The 18,487-nt window shown below is 30.9% G+C and overlaps 2 long non-coding RNA genes across 5 annotated transcripts; both read right to left on the bottom strand.

Annotated features, from left to right (window-relative positions):
* Positions 1-798: 798 nt before the first annotated feature.
* Positions 799-3,723, bottom strand: LOC114417786. Of its 2 annotated transcripts, XR_003667919.1 has the most exons (7): positions 3,202-3,723; positions 2,779-2,871; positions 2,545-2,582; positions 1,928-2,456; positions 1,505-1,597; positions 1,271-1,308; positions 799-1,182 (listed from the first exon to the last, which is right to left on the bottom strand). It is a non-coding gene; the product is annotated as an uncharacterized LOC114417786 (long non-coding RNA). The 2 variants fall into 2 exon arrangements; XR_003667918.1 differs by having other exon boundaries at positions 1,505-2,456.
* A 505-nt stretch (positions 3,724-4,228) lies between these two features.
* On the bottom strand, positions 4,229-10,531 carry LOC114420314. Of its 3 annotated transcripts, none has more exons than XR_003668383.1 (10): positions 9,871-10,531; positions 9,637-9,674; positions 8,357-9,548; positions 8,123-8,160; positions 6,843-8,034; positions 6,609-6,646; positions 5,569-6,520; positions 5,335-5,372; positions 4,718-5,246; positions 4,229-4,387 (listed from the first exon to the last, which is right to left on the bottom strand). It is a non-coding gene; the product is annotated as an uncharacterized LOC114420314 (long non-coding RNA). The 3 variants fall into 3 exon arrangements; XR_003668382.1 differs by having other exon boundaries at positions 4,229-5,246; positions 5,569-5,661; positions 5,992-6,520; XR_003668381.1 differs by having other exon boundaries at positions 4,229-5,246.
* Positions 10,532-18,487: the final 7,956 nt, after the last annotated feature.

The following is an 18,487-nucleotide window of genomic DNA, read 5'->3' as shown; positions in this document are numbered from 1 at the left end:
CCACCGCTCCCAATTTTTTCCATCAAGAACCAGCAATTGCGCAGGGACATTTCCTCCATTTGTGCTCAACTTCATTTTCACTCAATTCGTGTTCAATTCACTGAATCGATGAAGAACACTCACTCACACTCGTGTTTCCCAAATTGCAAATTGAAACCTCACTGATTTCACTCGTGTTTCCCGATCCCAGGCTCGATTAGGCTCTGATACCAAAATGTTGGATCTAGAACATTAATCTAGCACACATCAAGCAATGGAAACTTGAATCACACACATAAACTCACCAAGAAAAATGGAGAAGATGAGCAAGAAGGAGATGGAAGAAAAATAGAATAACGGAATTGCACGGAATTGCACACGTATTTTGCGGAAACGGAAAAGTGTTTATCTCATAACAAAATGCTTCCCTTATGTGAAATTACACTTATTCCCCTACTTATATCAGTAAAGACAGAATTACCCCTTTCTCTAATAATTCTTGTGAGTTCCTCCTCCTTCATTGCACTACCGACGTGATTTGTCTCCCGTGTGAGTTCCTCCGATAAATACAAATCTATTAAAATGCTGGAATGAAAATATATCCCATGTGAAAAATAAATAATTTTAAAAGTGACACAAATTTAGAATTAAAATAAGAAATATGAAAATATACCAAAAATATCATCTTAACATTTGATCAAACACATAACCTACAACCAATAAATATCCCAATGAACATGATAAGAAAATGCATAACTTGCAACCAATAAATGTCCTAATAAACATGATAACTCACTCTTTCAAACAGCAAGAGCCGAGCAATTAAAAGTTCTAAACTGTACTAATGCATCACAAATAAATAATTTTAAAAGTGCCACAAATTTAAAATTAAAATAAGAAATAAGAAAACATACCCAAAAATATCATATTGATGGAGAAGATGAGCAAGAAGGAGATGGAAGAAAAACAGAATAACAGAATTGCACGGAATCGCACACGTATTTTGCGGAAACGGAAAAGTGTTTATCTCATAACAAAATGCTTCCCTTATGTGAAATTACACTTATTCCCCTACTTATATCAGTAAAGACAGAATTACCCCTTTCTCTAATAATTCTTCCGAGTTCCTCCTCCTTCATTGCACTACCGACGTGATTTGTCTCCCGTGTGAGTTCCTCCGATAAATACAAATCTATTAAAATGCTGGAATGAAAATATATCCCATGTGAAAAATAAATAATTTTAAAAGTGACACAAATTTAGAATTAAAATAAGAAATATGAAAATATACCCAAAAATATCATATTGACATTTGATCAAACACATAACCTGCAACCAATAAATGTTCTAATGAGCATGATCAGAAAATGCATAACTGTGAGCACTAAAAATACCACTGAACAATATCAAAAAACAAAAGGAAAAAGTGGGAAAAAAAGAAACGTGTTGCTGTGAGACAATTTATATATACATATATAAGTACATTGAACAATGCTGATTTTAAAAGATGCATGATTCATATTACCTCATTCTTGTGAGTTCCTCCTCCTTCATTGCACTACCGACGTGATTTGTCTCCCGTGTGAGTTCCTCCTCTAAATACAAATCTATTAAAATGCTGGAATGAAAATATATCCCATGTGAAAAATAAATAATTTTAAAAGTGACACAAATTTAGAATTAAAATAAGAAATATGAAAATATATCCAAAAATATCATCTTCACATTTGATCAAACACATAACCTACAACCAATAAATATCCCAATGAACATGATCAGAAAATGCATAACTTGCAACCAATAAATGTCCTAATGAACATGATAACTCACTCTTTCAAAAAGCAAGAGCCGAGCAATTAAAAGTTCTAAACTGTACTAATGCATCACAAATAAATAATTTTAAAAGTGCCACAAATTTAAAATTAAAATAAGAAATAAGAAAACATACCCAAAAATATCATATTGACATTTGATCAAACACATAACCTGCAACCAATAAATCCTAATGAACATGATCAGAAAAAGCATAACTTGCAACCAATAAATGTCCTAATGAACATGATAACTCACTCTTTAAAATAGCAAGAGCCGAGCAATTAAAAGTTCTAAACTGTACTAATGCATCACAAATAAATAATTTTAAAAGTGCCACAAATTTAAAATTAAAATAAGAAATAAGAAAACATACCCAAAAATATCATATTGATGGAGAAGATGAGCAAGAAGGAGATGGAAGAAAAACAGAATAACAGAATTGCACGGAATCGCACACGTATTTTGCGGAAACGGAAAAGTGTTTATCTCATAACAAAATGCTTCCCTTATGTGAAATTACACTTATTCCCCTACTTATATCAGTAAAGACAGAATTACCCCTTTCTCTAATAATTCTTCCGAGTTCCTCCTCCTTCATTGCACTACCGACGTGATTTGTCTCCCGTGTGAGTTCCTCCGATAAATACAAATCTATTAAAATGCTGGAATGAAAATATATCCCATGTGAAAAATAAATAATTTTAAAAGTGACACAAATTTAGAATTAAAATAAGAAATATGAAAATATACCCAAAAATATCATATTGACATTTGATCAAACACATAACCTGCAACCAATAAATGTTCTAATGAGCATGATCAGAAAATGCATAACTGTGAGCACTAAAAATACCACTGAACAATATCAAAAAACAAAAGGAAAAAGTGGGAAAAAAAGAAACGTGTTGCTGTGAGACAATTTATATATACATATATAAGTACATTGAACAATGCTGATTTTAAAAGATGCATGATTCATATTACCTCATTCTTGTGAGTTCCTCCTCCTTCATTGCACTACCGACGTGATTTGTCTCCCGTGTGAGTTCCTCCTCTAAATACAAATCTATTAAAATGCTGGAATGAAAATATATCCCATGTGAAAAATAAATAATTTTAAAAGTGACACAAATTTAGAATTAAAATAAGAAATATGAAAATATATCCAAAAATATCATCTTCACATTTGATCAAACACATAACCTACAACCAATAAATATCCCAATGAACATGATCAGAAAATGCATAACTTGCAACCAATAAATGTCCTAATGAACATGATAACTCACTCTTTCAAAAAGCAAGAGCCGAGCAATTAAAAGTTCTAAACTGTACTAATGCATCACAAATAAATAATTTTAAAAGTGCCACAAATTTAAAATTAAAATAAGAAATAAGAAAACATACCCAAAAATATCATATTGACATTTGATCAAACACATAACCTGCAACCAATAAATCCTAATGAACATGATCAGAAAAAGCATAACTTGCAACCAATAAATGTCCTAATGAACATGATAACTCACTCTTTCAAATAGCAAGAGCCGAGCAATTAAAAGTTCTAAACTGTACTAATGCATCACAAATAAATAATTTTAAAAGTGCCACAAATTTAAAATTAAAATAAGAAATAAGAAAACATACCCAAAAATATCATATTGATGGAGAAGATGAGCAAGAAGGAGATGGAAGAAAAACAGAATAACAGAATTGCACGGAATCGCACACGTATTTTGCGGAAACGGAAAAGTGTTTATCTCATAACAAAATGCTTCCCTTATGTGAAATTACACTTATTCCCCTACTTATATCAGTAAAGATAGAATTACCCCTTTCTCTAATAATTCTTCCGAGTTCCTCCTCCTTCATTGCACTACCGACGTGATTTGTCTCCCGTGTGAGTTCCTCCGATAAATACAAATCTATTAAAATGCTGGATTGAAAATATATCCCATGTGAAAAATAAATAATTTTAAAAGTGACACAAATTTAGAATTAAAATAAGAAATATGAAAATATACCCAAAAATATCATCTTGACATTTGATCAAACACATAACCTGCAACCAATAAATGTCCCAATGAACATGATCAGAAAATGCATAACTTGCAACCAATTAATGTCTTAATGAACATGATAACTCACTCTTTCAAACAGCATGAGCCGAGCAATTAAAAGTTCTAAACTGTACTAATGCATCACAAATAAATAATTTTAAAAGTGCCACAAATTTAAAATTAAAATAAGAAATATGAAAACATACCCAAAAACATCATATTGACATTTGATCAAACACATAACCTGCAACCAATAAATGTCCTAATGAACATGATCAGAAAATGCATAACTGTGAGCACTAAAAATACCACTGAACAATATCAAAAAACAAAAGGAAAATGTGGGAAAAAAAGAAACGTGTTGCTGTGAGACAATTTATATATACATATATAAGTACATTGAACAATGCTGATTTTAAAAGATGCATGATTCATATTACCTCATTCTTGTGAGTTCCTCCTCCTTCATTGCACTACCGACGTGATTTGTCTCCCGTGTGAGTTCCTCCTCTAAATACAAATCTATTAAAATGCTGGAATGAAAATATATCCCATGTGAAAAATAAATAATTTTAAAAGTGACACAAATTTAGAATTAAAATAAGAAATATGAAAATATATCCAAAAATATCATCTTCACATTTGATCAAACACATAACCTACAACCAATAAATATCCCAATGAACATGATCAGAAAATGCATAACTTGCAACCAATAAATGTCCTAATGAACATGATAACTCACTCTTTCAAAAAGCAAGAGCCGAGCAATTAAAAGTTCTAAACTGTACTAATGCATCACAAATAAATAATTTTAAAAGTGCCACAAATTTAAAATTAAAATAAGAAATAAGAAAACATACCCAAAAATATCATATTGACATTTGATCAAACACATAACCTGCAACCAATAAATCCTAATGAACATGATCAGAAAAAGCATAACTTGCAACCAATAAATGTCCTAATGAACATGATAACTCACTCTTTAAAATAGCAAGAGCCGAGCAATTAAAAGTTCTAAACTGTACTAATGCATCACAAATAAATAATTTTAAAAGTGCCACAAATTTAAAATTAAAATAAGAAATAAGAAAACATACCCAAAAATATCATATTGATGGAGAAGATGAGCAAGAAGGAGATGGAAGAAAAACAGAATAACAGAATTGCACGGAATCGCACACGTATTTTGCGGAAACGGAAAAGTGTTTATCTCATAACAAAATGCTTCCCTTATGTGAAATTACACTTATTCCCCTACTTATATCAGTAAAGACAGAATTACCCCTTTCTCTAATAATTCTTCCGAGTTCCTCCTCCTTCATTGCACTACCGACGTGATTTGTCTCCCGTGTGAGTTCCTCCGATAAATACAAATCTATTAAAATGCTGGAATGAAAATATATCCCATGTGAAAAATAAATAATTTTAAAAGTGACACAAATTTAGAATTAAAATAAGAAATATGAAAATATACCCAAAAATATCATATTGACATTTGATCAAACACATAACCTGCAACCAATAAATGTTCTAATGAGCATGATCAGAAAATGCATAACTGTGAGCACTAAAAATACCACTGAACAATATCAAAAAACAAAAGGAAAAAGTGGGAAAAAAAGAAACGTGTTGCTGTGAGACAATTTATATATACATATATAAGTACATTGAACAATGCTGATTTTAAAAGATGCATGATTCATATTACCTCATTCTTGTGAGTTCCTCCTCCTTCATTGCACTACCGACGTGATTTGTCTCCCGTGTGAGTTCCTCCTCTAAATACAAATCTATTAAAATGCTGGAATGAAAATATATCCCATGTGAAAAATAAATAATTTTAAAAGTGACACAAATTTAGAATTAAAATAAGAAATATGAAAATATATCCAAAAATATCATCTTCACATTTGATCAAACACATAACCTACAACCAATAAATATCCCAATGAACATGATCAGAAAATGCATAACTTGCAACCAATAAATGTCCTAATGAACATGATAACTCACTCTTTCAAAAAGCAAGAGCCGAGCAATTAAAAGTTCTAAACTGTACTAATGCATCACAAATAAATAATTTTAAAAGTGCCACAAATTTAAAATTAAAATAAGAAATAAGAAAACATACCCAAAAATATCATATTGACATTTGATCAAACACATAACCTGCAACCAATAAATCCTAATGAACATGATCAGAAAAAGCATAACTTGCAACCAATAAATGTCCTAATGAACATGATAACTCACTCTTTCAAATAGCAAGAGCCGAGCAATTAAAAGTTCTAAACTGTACTAATGCATCACAAATAAATAATTTTAAAAGTGCCACAAATTTAAAATTAAAATAAGAAATAAGAAAACATACCCAAAAATATCATATTGATGGAGAAGATGAGCAAGAAGGAGATGGAAGAAAAACAGAATAACAGAATTGCACGGAATCGCACACGTATTTTGCGGAAACGGAAAAGTGTTTATCTCATAACAAAATGCTTCCCTTATGTGAAATTACACTTATTCCCCTACTTATATCAGTAAAGACAGAATTACCCCTTTCTCTAATAATTCTTCCGAGTTCCTCCTCCTTCATTGCACTACCGACGTGATTTGTCTCCCGTGTGAGTTCCTCCGATAAATACAAATCTATTAAAATGCTGGATTGAAAATATATCCCATGTGAAAAATAAATAATTTTAAAAGTGACACAAATTTAGAATTAAAATAAGAAATATGAAAATATACCCAAAAATATCATATTGACATTTGATCAAACACATAACCTGCAACCAATAAATGTTCTAATGAGCATGATCAGAAAATGCATAACTGTGAGCACTAAAAATACCACTGAACAATATCAAAAAACAAAAGGAAAAAGTGGGAAAAAAAGAAACGTGTTGCTGTGAGACAATTTATATATACATATATAAGTACATTGAACAATGCTGATTTTAAAAGATGCATGATTCATATTACCTCATTCTTGTGAGTTCCTCCTCCTTCATTGCACTACCGACGTGATTTGTCTCCCGTGTGAGTTCCTCCTCTAAATACAAATCTATTAAAATGCTGGAATGAAAATATATCCCATGTGAAAAATAAATAATTTTAAAAGTGACACAAATTTAGAATTAAAATAAGAAATATGAAAATATATCCAAAAATATCATCTTCACATTTGATCAAACACATAACCTACAACCAATAAATATCCCAATGAACATGATCAGAAAATGCATAACTTGCAACCAATAAATGTCCTAATGAACATGATAACTCACTCTTTCAAAAAGCAAGAGCCGAGCAATTAAAAGTTCTAAACTGTACTAATGCATCACAAATAAATAATTTTAAAAGTGCCACAAATTTAAAATTAAAATAAGAAATAAGAAAACATACCCAAAAATATCATATTGACATTTGATCAAACACATAACCTGCAACCAATAAATCCTAATGAACATGATCAGAAAAAGCATAACTTGCAACCAATAAATGTCCTAATGAACATGATAACTCACTCTTTCAAAAAGCAAGAGCCGAGCAATTAAAAGTTCTAAACTGTACTAATGCATCACAAATAAATAATTTTAAAAGTGCCACAAATTTAAAATTAAAATAAGAAATAAGAAAACATACCCAAAAATATCATATTGACATTTGATCAAACACATAACCTGCAACCAATAAATCCTAATGAACATGATCAGAAAAAGCATAACTTGCAACCAATAAATGTCCTAATGAACATGATAACTCACTCTTTCAAATAGCAAGAGCCGAGCAATTAAAAGTTCTAAACTGTACTAATGCATCACAAATAAATAATTTTAAAAGTGCCACAAATTTAAAATTAAAATAAGAAATAAGAAAACATACCCAAAAATATCATATTGATGGAGAAGATGAGCAAGAAGGAGATGGAAGAAAAACAGAATAACAGAATTGCACGGAATCGCACACGTATTTTGCGGAAACGGAAAAGTGTTTATCTCATAACAAAATGCTTCCCTTATGTGAAATTACACTTATTCCCCTACTTATATCAGTAAAGACAGAATTACCCCTTTCTCTAATAATTCTTCCGAGTTCCTCCTCCTTCATTGCACTACCGACGTGATTTGTCTCCCGTGTGAGTTCCTCCGATAAATACAAATCTATTAAAATGCTGGATTGAAAATATATCCCATGTGAAAAATAAATAATTTTAAAAGTGACACAAATTTAGAATTAAAATAAGAAATATGAAAATATACCCAAAAATATCATATTGACATTTGATCAAACACATAACCTGCAACCAATAAATGTTCTAATGAGCATGATCAGAAAATGCATAACTGTGAGCACTAAAAATACCACTGAACAATATCAAAAAACAAAAGGAAAAAGTGGGAAAAAAAGAAACGTGTTGCTGTGAGACAATTTATATATACATATATAAGTACATTGAACAATGCTGATTTTAAAAGATGCATGATTCATATTACCTCATTCTTGTGAGTTCCTCCTCCTTCATTGCACTACCGACGTGATTTGTCTCCCGTGTGAGTTCCTCCTCTAAATACAAATCTATTAAAATGCTGGAATGAAAATATATCCCATGTGAAAAATAAATAATTTTAAAAGTGACACAAATTTAGAATTAAAATAAGAAATATGAAAATATATCCAAAAATATCATCTTCACATTTGATCAAACACATAACCTACAACCAATAAATATCCCAATGAACATGATCAGAAAATGCATAACTTGCAACCAATAAATGTCCTAATGAACATGATAACTCACTCTTTCAAAAAGCAAGAGCCGAGCAATTAAAAGTTCTAAACTGTACTAATGCATCACAAATAAATAATTTTAAAAGTGCCACAAATTTAAAATTAAAATAAGAAATAAGAAAACATACCCAAAAATATCATATTGACATTTGATCAAACACATAACCTGCAACCAATAAATCCTAATGAACATGATCAGAAAAAGCATAACTTGCAACCAATAAATGTCCTAATGAACATGATAACTCACTCTTTCAAAAAGCAAGAGCCGAGCAATTAAAAGTTCTAAACTGTACTAATGCATCACAAATAAATAATTTTAAAAGTGCCACAAATTTAAAATTAAAATAAGAAATAAGAAAACATACCCAAAAATATCATATTGACATTTGATCAAACACATAACCTGCAACCAATAAATCCTAATGAACATGATCAGAAAAAGCATAACTTGCAACCAATAAATGTCCTAATGAACATGATAACTCACTCTTTCAAATAGCAAGAGCCGAGCAATTAAAAGTTCTAAACTGTACTAATGCATCACAAATAAATAATTTTAAAAGTGCCACAAATTTAAAATTAAAATAAGAAATAAGAAAACATACCCAAAAATATCATATTGATGGAGAAGATGAGCAAGAAGGAGATGGAAGAAAAACAGAATAACAGAATTGCACGGAATCGCACACGTATTTTGCGGAAACGGAAAAGTGTTTATCTCATAACAAAATGCTTCCCTTATGTGAAATTACACTTATTCCCCTACTTATATCAGTAAAGACAGAATTACCCCTTTCTCTAATAATTCTTCCGAGTTCCTCCTCCTTCATTGCACTACCGACGTGATTTGTCTCCCGTGTGAGTTCCTCCGATAAATACAAATCTATTAAAATGCTGGATTGAAAATATATCCCATGTGAAAAATAAATAATTTTAAAAGTGACACAAATTTAGAATTAAAATAAGAAATATGAAAATATACCCAAAAATATCATATTGACATTTGATCAAACACATAACCTGCAACCAATAAATGTTCTAATGAGCATGATCAGAAAATGCATAACTGTGAGCACTAAAAATACCACTGAACAATATCAAAAAACAAAAGGAAAAAGTGGGAAAAAAAGAAACGTGTTGCTGTGAGACAATTTATATATACATATATAAGTACATTGAACAATGCTGATTTTAAAAGATGCATGATTCATATTACCTCATTCTTGTGAGTTCCTCCTCCTTCATTGCACTACCGACGTGATTTGTCTCCCGTGTGAGTTCCTCCTCTAAATACAAATCTATTAAAATGCTGGAATGAAAATATATCCCATGTGAAAAATAAATAATTTTAAAAGTGACACAAATTTAGAATTAAAATAAGAAATATGAAAATATATCCAAAAATATCATCTTCACATTTGATCAAACACATAACCTACAACCAATAAATATCCCAATGAACATGATCAGAAAATGCATAACTTGCAACCAATAAATGTCCTAATGAACATGATAACTCACTCTTTCAAAAAGCAAGAGCCGAGCAATTAAAAGTTCTAAACTGTACTAATGCATCACAAATAAATAATTTTAAAAGTGCCACAAATTTAAAATTAAAATAAGAAATAAGAAAACATACCCAAAAATATCATATTGACATTTGATCAAACACATAACCTGCAACCAATAAATCCTAATGAACATGATCAGAAAAAGCATAACTTGCAACCAATAAATGTCCTAATGAACATGATAACTCACTCTTTCAAATAGCAAGAGCCGAGCAATTAAAAGTTCTAAACTGTACTAATGCATCACAAATAAATAATTTTAAAAGTGCCACAAATTTAAAATTAAAATAAGAAATAAGAAAACATACTCAAAAATATCATATTGACATTTGATCAAACGCATAACCTGCAACCAATAAATGTCTTAATGAACATGATCCGAAAATGCATAACTGTGAGCACTAAAAATACCACTGAACAATATCAAAAAACAAAAGGAAACAGTGGGAAAAAAGAAACGTGTTGCTATGAAACAATTTATATATATATACATATATATATATATATATATATATATATATATATATATATATATATATATATATATATATATATATATATATATATATATATATATATATATATATAAGTACATTGAACAATGCTGATTTCGAAAGATGCAAGATTCATATTACCTCATTCTTGTGAGTTCTTCCTCCTTCATTGCACTACCGACGTGATTTGTCTTCCGTGTGAGTTCCTCCTCTAAATACAAATCTATTAAAATGCTGGAATGAAAATATATCCCATGTGAAAAATAAATAATTTTAAAAGTGACACAAATTTAGAATTAAAATAAGAAATATGAAAAATATACACAAAAATATCATCTTGACATTTGATCAAACACATAACCTACAACCAATAAATATCCCAATGAACATGATCAGAAAATGCATAACTTGCAACCAATAAATGTCCTATTAAACATGATAACTCACTCTTTCAAACAGCAAGAGCCGAGCAATTAAAAGTTCTAAACTGTACTAATGCATCACAAATAAATAATTTTAAAACGCCACAAATTTAAAATTAAAATAAGAAATAAGAAAACATACTCAAAAATATCATATTGACATTTGATCAAACACATAACCTGCAACCAATAAATGTCCTAAACACAAAAACAACATAAAGTTATAAAGTCAGCAACACAATAAATAAAAACATCAACAAACCTTTTTATTAGAATCACAAAAGTTAAAATGAAAAGAAAAAAAAAAGATGGATGATAGTCACCACATACCTACAACTTCTCGGTTTTGCACAAAAGAGGAAAACTTGAAAACATCAGAGGTAGAAAGAACATAGATTAAAGAAGAGGAACATTACCATCTTCTGCGAAGGTTGTGAGGGGCGAGTGGGAGAGAAATAGAAGTGTGAAGATGGAGACCCATTTCATATTCTCTCTATCTTCTCTCACTCTCTCTGATACATGCAAGGTTCTTTGTTTGTGAGGAGCACACAAAATGGCAGAAAATAATTTTAAAAAAATGAAAATCCCTAAACCTTAAACACAAAAAAAGAGCAAACCCAAAACAGTGAAGAAAAACATACAAAACTTCAGCAACAATAGAAAACTCCATTTCTGAAACGAAATGAGGTTTGTAGGCAAGGAAAAATCCTTTTTTTCCTTCAAAATAAACAGGCAAAAAAGCAAGATCCATGTCCAACACATGCAAACACATAAACAACCTACAAATTACAACACCAGAGAGACACAAACAAAAAACCCAAAAGAAACGGTTAAAATTTCTGAAAACAAAAAAGGAAAAAATGAGATGAAGTGGCCAAAGAGAGAAATAAAACGAAATCCTAAAAATTCTTCAGAACACAAAGAAAAAGAAAATAGAAATGTTAACGGAGAGAGTGAGAAAGAGAAAGTGAGTTTAGATGGAAAGATAATAATTTTGGGGAAAAAAAAAGTGTACACGTGTCAATCTTTTAACTTTTTTAAAATTCCAATTTTGTCAACTGCAAGTGGACATATGTCAAGCTTTTAAGTATGGGTACATTAGTAATTTCTATATACTTCAGTTTTAGTATATAGATATTGATGATAATTGATTAAGAAGCCGTAAAAGGAAAACATATTTACAAAAAGGAAGCTGTTACATGACATAAAGAAGTGTCAATGATGTTTATCAAATTTTTGTATTGACTTTTGTACATTGAGACTTAATTCGATTATACTCTTGATATTTTAAATGAATAAAAAAATAGTATTTGATTAATAAAAAAGTATTTGCTAACACATAAGTGATGAGTTTAATGGATTTATATTGTTTTGATTTGACTTTTAGGGTGGTTATTATCAAATTCAATAGGGTAAATAATCATTTTTGTCTCTAAATGTATAGAGCGCTGATAAATTTGTTTTCGAAAGATGAAAATTCAAATTTTAATTCCCAAAAATGAAAAAAGTACGATAAATTCATCCATCTATTGACTTTCATTTGCTACCGTTAATGAAAGAGTTTACATGACACATTCCAGGGATGAATTTGTTAGTGCTTTACACATTCAAGAACGAAAATGAATATTTATAAAAAATATAATTTAATCTTCATTTTCTCCAATTTTTTAATTTTTAAAAATATAACATTACAATAAACATTTTAAAAAAAGGAAAACAAGCATAAGTTACAACGAACATAATAACAAACATAAGATTAATTAATAAACATAATCTACCTCTATTGCTCTGGAATTTCTATTGTAACAATATTTGGTAGTGATAAAATCAAGTTGAGTCTCATTTTTTATAAGAATTAATTTAATGGCTGTGCATTTTTGTTTGAGTCTCATATGTTGAGTAAGGTATTGCCACATTAAAAATTTCAAAGTAATAGAACGATTATACTTATTAATCAATATTATACTTACTATTATGTTTGTTCTAACTTGTGCTTGTTTCCCTATTTTTTTAAGTGTTGATTATAATGTTATGCTTGCAACGATTAAAAAAGGGAAGGGGGGATAAAGATTAAATTATATTTTGGGTAAATAGCAATTTTCGTTCCTGAACGTGTAGAACGCTGACAAATTTGTCCCTCAATGTGTCACGTAGACTCTTTCATTAACAGTAACAGATGAAAGTTAATAAATGAATAAATCTGTCACTTTTTTCTTCACTTTCAGGAACTAAAATTTGAATATTCATTTTTCGAGAACAAATTTGTCAGTGCTCTACACATTTATGGACAAAAATGACTATTTACTCAATTCAATAATATATAGTAGTTTGTTATTTGATAGAAAAAAGTATAAATATACTTAAGAAAGATATAAAATTATTAAAAAGTATGAATAATTAGTTTAAATAGATAATTAGAAACATGAAAAATAAAATTTGGAAAATGAAATTAACATATAATAAACATTCAAGAAATTAACAAATAAGATTATGTTCAACAAAATTAGCTAAAAAGTTAGTTAAAAGATGAAAAGAGTTGGTAGCTGAAAAATTAACTTATAGTTGAAAGTTAAAAACTTGTAGATGAAAGCTTTTTAAGTTAGTTTATTAAAGGCCAAATGACTTATTTGTTTCTTTTTTTTTTTTGTTGAGTTTGGTCTTTTATCCTTTAAAAAGTTTAATTTGATTTTATCATTTTTTTTTGGTTTAGTTTAGTCTTTTACTCTTTAAAAAAATAATTTTGGTTAGTTTTTTTAGTTTAGTCCTTCGATCTATTTATGATTGACAATGTTAATAGTTTAAGAATGATTTTTTTTTTGTTAAAAATGAAGCGGAGGAAAAATAGAGAAAACTAAATCAAAAAGTTTATTTTTAAATGATTAACGACTTCAATTTTAATTAGTCTGAAGGACCAAACTATAACAAAAAAAATAAATGATGAAACTGAACCAAAAAATAAGATAAATGACAAAATAAACTTTTTAAATGGATAAATGACTAAATTGAATAAAAAAAAGATAAATTACCAAATTGAACTTTTTAAAGATAAAGGACCAAATTGAAAAAAAAATAAGATAATGAACCAAATTGAACCTTTTAAAGATAAATGATCAAATTGAAAAAAAAATTAAGATAAAAGACCAAATATGTCATTTAAATTATGTTAATGGACAAATTTGTCAGCGCTCTACACATTTAAGGGTAAAAATGATTATTCACCCAAAATATAATTTAATCTTTATTTCCCTCTTTCACTCTACCCAATTTCAAAGGAACATAGAAGAGAAAGAACCCCTACACTTTTCCATTGTGCCAATTACCCAAACCTTGTCTTGAAGGGGATGCCATCATCGTCGAGATCTCAGAAGAAGAATATAAGGAACTCCTCAGTTGCAAGAATAACCTTCATGGGTGACTTATCTTGCCGAAAGGTACTTCCCCATTGACTTTTAAGGACATCCACTACTATAAAACATGCCTTTTACGTCGGTTATATTCAACATACAACGTCTTAGAATGTTGGCGTCTACGACGATAATTCCATATAACCGTCTTAGAATGTTGTACATTCTAAGATGATCTCGGGGAAAAAACAGTCTTAGATTGTACCATATTCTAAGACAGTTTTCAACAAAACCGTCTTAGAATGTGTGGTTTTTTTTAAATGCCATTTGTTTTCATTGCCACCTATAAAGGTCAATCATTTTAGTTGTGTGTAACTAAAGAAAGCCACATTTATATATATATATATATATATATATATATATATATATATATATATATATAGACACACACACACAACTCTTCATTAACCCAATGAACAAGCTAGCAATGTGCATATCCATGATAACTGCTAAATAATAGTGAATTAATAGTGGAAAATCGGTCTGAAATTAACTTAGAATTAATTATTTAGCAATTATTTATGCTTAAATTTGGAAAGATTTAATTAATTTCGAATTCTGACTGCAAATATGAAAAAGGGAGGTACAACAAGCAAAAAGGAGTAGAAATGAAGAAAAAAAGAAAGAAATCAGAAGAGGGCCTAGCCCAACTCTCGTGCTAAGCGTGCAAGACACGCTCAGTGCGCAAGAAGGCAAGGTGCTGATCGAGGCGACAAGCACGAGGATTCAGCTCGCGCTAAGCGCACGATTCGCGCTGGGCGCGCGATGTAATGGCGCTGAGCGCGAGGCTTCGCGCTCAGCGAGACTACGAAGACCTAGAGCCCAATTTTGCACCTATAAATAAGAGGGTCAGCCTAGGAAAATGACACACTTCCTCAGAGCTCGTTTCTCAGACCTCTGACACTCAGTTCTCTCCTTTTTCTTCCCTTTTGTTATATTTTTATTTCCTTTCTTTCTTTCACCCCCCCTTCTCATTGTAAAGCCCTCAATGGCCATGAGTGGCTAAATCCTTAGTTAGGGCCTGGTAGGCCTAGAAGCCAATGTGATGTATGATGTACTCTTCACTATTTATCAATGCAATACCAGGTTTTTCTTTCCTATTTTCTCTTCTGTTTTTATCATGCATACTCATCTTTATATTCTGTTAGGGGTTAGATGCTTGGGAGAGGGTAACTTCTAAATAAGATTTAAAGAAGATATGCATGCATTAGTTTTATGGGTTAGACGCACGGGAGAGGAAAACTTCTAATAGAACAAGAAGAAAAGATATCATAATAAAATCGTTGCTAGGCATAGAGCGATTGCATTATGCCCATGCGTCAAAGCAAACATTTAGAATTAAAACTTCATGCATTTTATCTATTGAGTCTTTGCAAAGGCATTTGGGAGATAGATAGATAAAATAGGCTTGTCATCGTGAGGCATCAGGGGCAAGTAAATGAATAGATGTCGGTAGGATAGAACAACCTGAATTGGTAAAGAAAAAATCATAAACTCATACATCCTAGGCAAACAAGGCAAGTCAGTTCCTAACACTATCTTATCTTGAATTTATCTTTTTTTATTATCTAAATCTTTTATCTTTTTCTTTATCTTCTAATTTTATCATTAATTCTTTTATCTTTTTCTTTATCTTTTAATTTTATCTTTAAATATTTTATCTTTTCTTTATCTTATCTATTATCTTTCTTTATCTTTTATTTTAAATTTCTTATCTCTTGCTTGAAAAATTGGATTTGCATTAATTTAAGTACAAACAAAGTCCCTGTGGATTCGACACTCGGACTTCCGAGTACTTTACTACTTGTGACAATTTGGTGCACTTGCCAACGAGTCAAGAAGTTTTTGGCGCCGTTGCCGGGGACTTTGTTTTTCGTACTTGATTAATTGCATATTCCAATTTGTAAGCAATTAGTTTTCACTTTCTATTTTTATTTTTATTTTATTTTTTGTTTTTTTATCTATTATTTATTTTAGCTGCTTTATTTTATTTTTCAATTTTTTTTCTCTTTACTCATTCTTACTTTATTCTTTTCTTTTTTAAAATAAAAAAATAAAAAAATTAAAATAAAAAAATTATTTCTTCTGTAATAACATGCACGGTAGTTATTTCTTTTGTGAACAGTGCACACTGCTTCTTCGAAGAACGCATCATGGTAGAAAATCGTCCACAGAGAATGACGCTAGAGGATTACTCTAACCCTATTATACCTCAGTACTTCACCAGCATAGCTAGACCAGAGGTGCAGACGGCCAACTTCTCATATCCATATTCCTTGATCCAGCTGATTCAAGGGAATCTATTTTACGGCCTACCAAGTGAAGATCCATACGCACACCTGGCCACATACATCGACATTTGCAACACGGTGAAGATAGTAGGAGTGCCTGAAGATGCCATCCGCCTTGACTTATTTTGTTTTTCCTTGGCCGGTGAAGCAAAAACATGGCTTCGCTCGTTTAAGGGGAATAGCCTGCAGACATGGGACGAGGTGGTGGAGAAGTTCCTGAAGAAATACTTCCCAGAGTCCAAGACCATTGAGGGAAAGGTGGAAATCTCATCCTTCCACCAACACCCTCATGAATCGTTGAGTGAAGCCCTTGATCGTTTTCATGGGCTACTTTGGAAGACTCCTACACATGGGTTTAGCAAGCCAATCCAGCTCAACATCTTTATTGATGGCTTGCAACCCCATTCCAAGCAGCTCCTCGACGCCACAGCCGGCGGGAAGATCAAGTTAAAGACTCCAGAAGAAGCTATTAAGCTAATAGAGAATATGGCGGCCAATGATCATGTCATTCTACGTGACCAAGAGCCCATCCCACAGGAAGAAAGCACTAGGCTAGAAGAATTGTTGTTACAGTTCATGCAGGAAACAAGGTCACATCAGAAGAGCACTGATGCAGCAATTAGAAATCTGGAAGTACAACTAGCTAAGCTAGTTGCTGAAAGGCCCACCGAAACCTTTCCGGTGAATATTGAGATGAAGCCCAAAGAGGAGTGCAAGGTAATTTTAACTAAGGAAGATGTGGAAGAAGAAAAGAAGGAAGAGATAAAAAGAAATGAGGAGAAAACACAACAATCGGAGAAGTACTCACAAGTAGAAATTCAACAAGAAAGTATTCTCCAAGTGAATACCTCTCCTCATCAATTGATCATCAAGGAAGAAAGACATGGAAAACATGAGAAAGCCTTAAGTATCATTCCTTCCTTGATCACCAACACTTCTCTTGCTACAATATGGAAGGTGTATCCGGCATACATGAGTTTCATGGCGTCTCTAGCTAAGAGGCGAAAATGCAAGGAAGATGTGTTCTACGTGACCTTCATGCCACCTTGAAGGCATTTGACTCGTCAAGCTAATGACATTAAAGAAGCGCTTACTGGAAGGCAACCCAGGATTTCTTACCCTATCTTTTTTTTAGTATTTGCAATTTGTTTTTTTTAGGATAGTTGTGTTATTTCTTTTCTTTATTTTGAATTTGTGCATTTTGATTTCAGCAATTTAATTCCAGTAGTTTAAATTCAGTCATTGAATAAAAATTGCATGATATTTGTGAAGTCACTATTTAGGCTTTTTCTGAAGGATTCAACACTTGAAATGCTGCATGACAATTGTGAAAATACTGGTTTCCTGGAAGCAAGAGTCAGTCAAACAGTGGGACATGAATCACAAAGAGAGAAAAGGTTAGCTTGATGGAAAAAGATCATGTTCCGGTAAGCCGATAACTTTATCTTGTCCCGGTGAGCTGTGTGAACTTAATTATGAGAGAACGTCTATTTTTAAATTCCTAAGTTTGCATCATTCTCATACTGTTAGATTATTTACATAAGGTGGATATGATCAAGGCCATGTTTCTTTTTTATTTTAGCCACTTAGCCAAAAAGCCAACCTGTGATGAAATTTATCCCTTGCACCCTTGTTGAGCCAAAATTAGTAA

This window comes from Glycine soja, chromosome 7 (assembly GCF_004193775.1).
Source record: "Glycine soja cultivar W05 chromosome 7, ASM419377v2, whole genome shotgun sequence".
In the NCBI taxonomy this organism is placed as follows: Eukaryota; Viridiplantae; Streptophyta; class Magnoliopsida; order Fabales; family Fabaceae; genus Glycine; species Glycine soja.
This window is presented reverse-complemented; position numbering and strand designations above follow the sequence as displayed.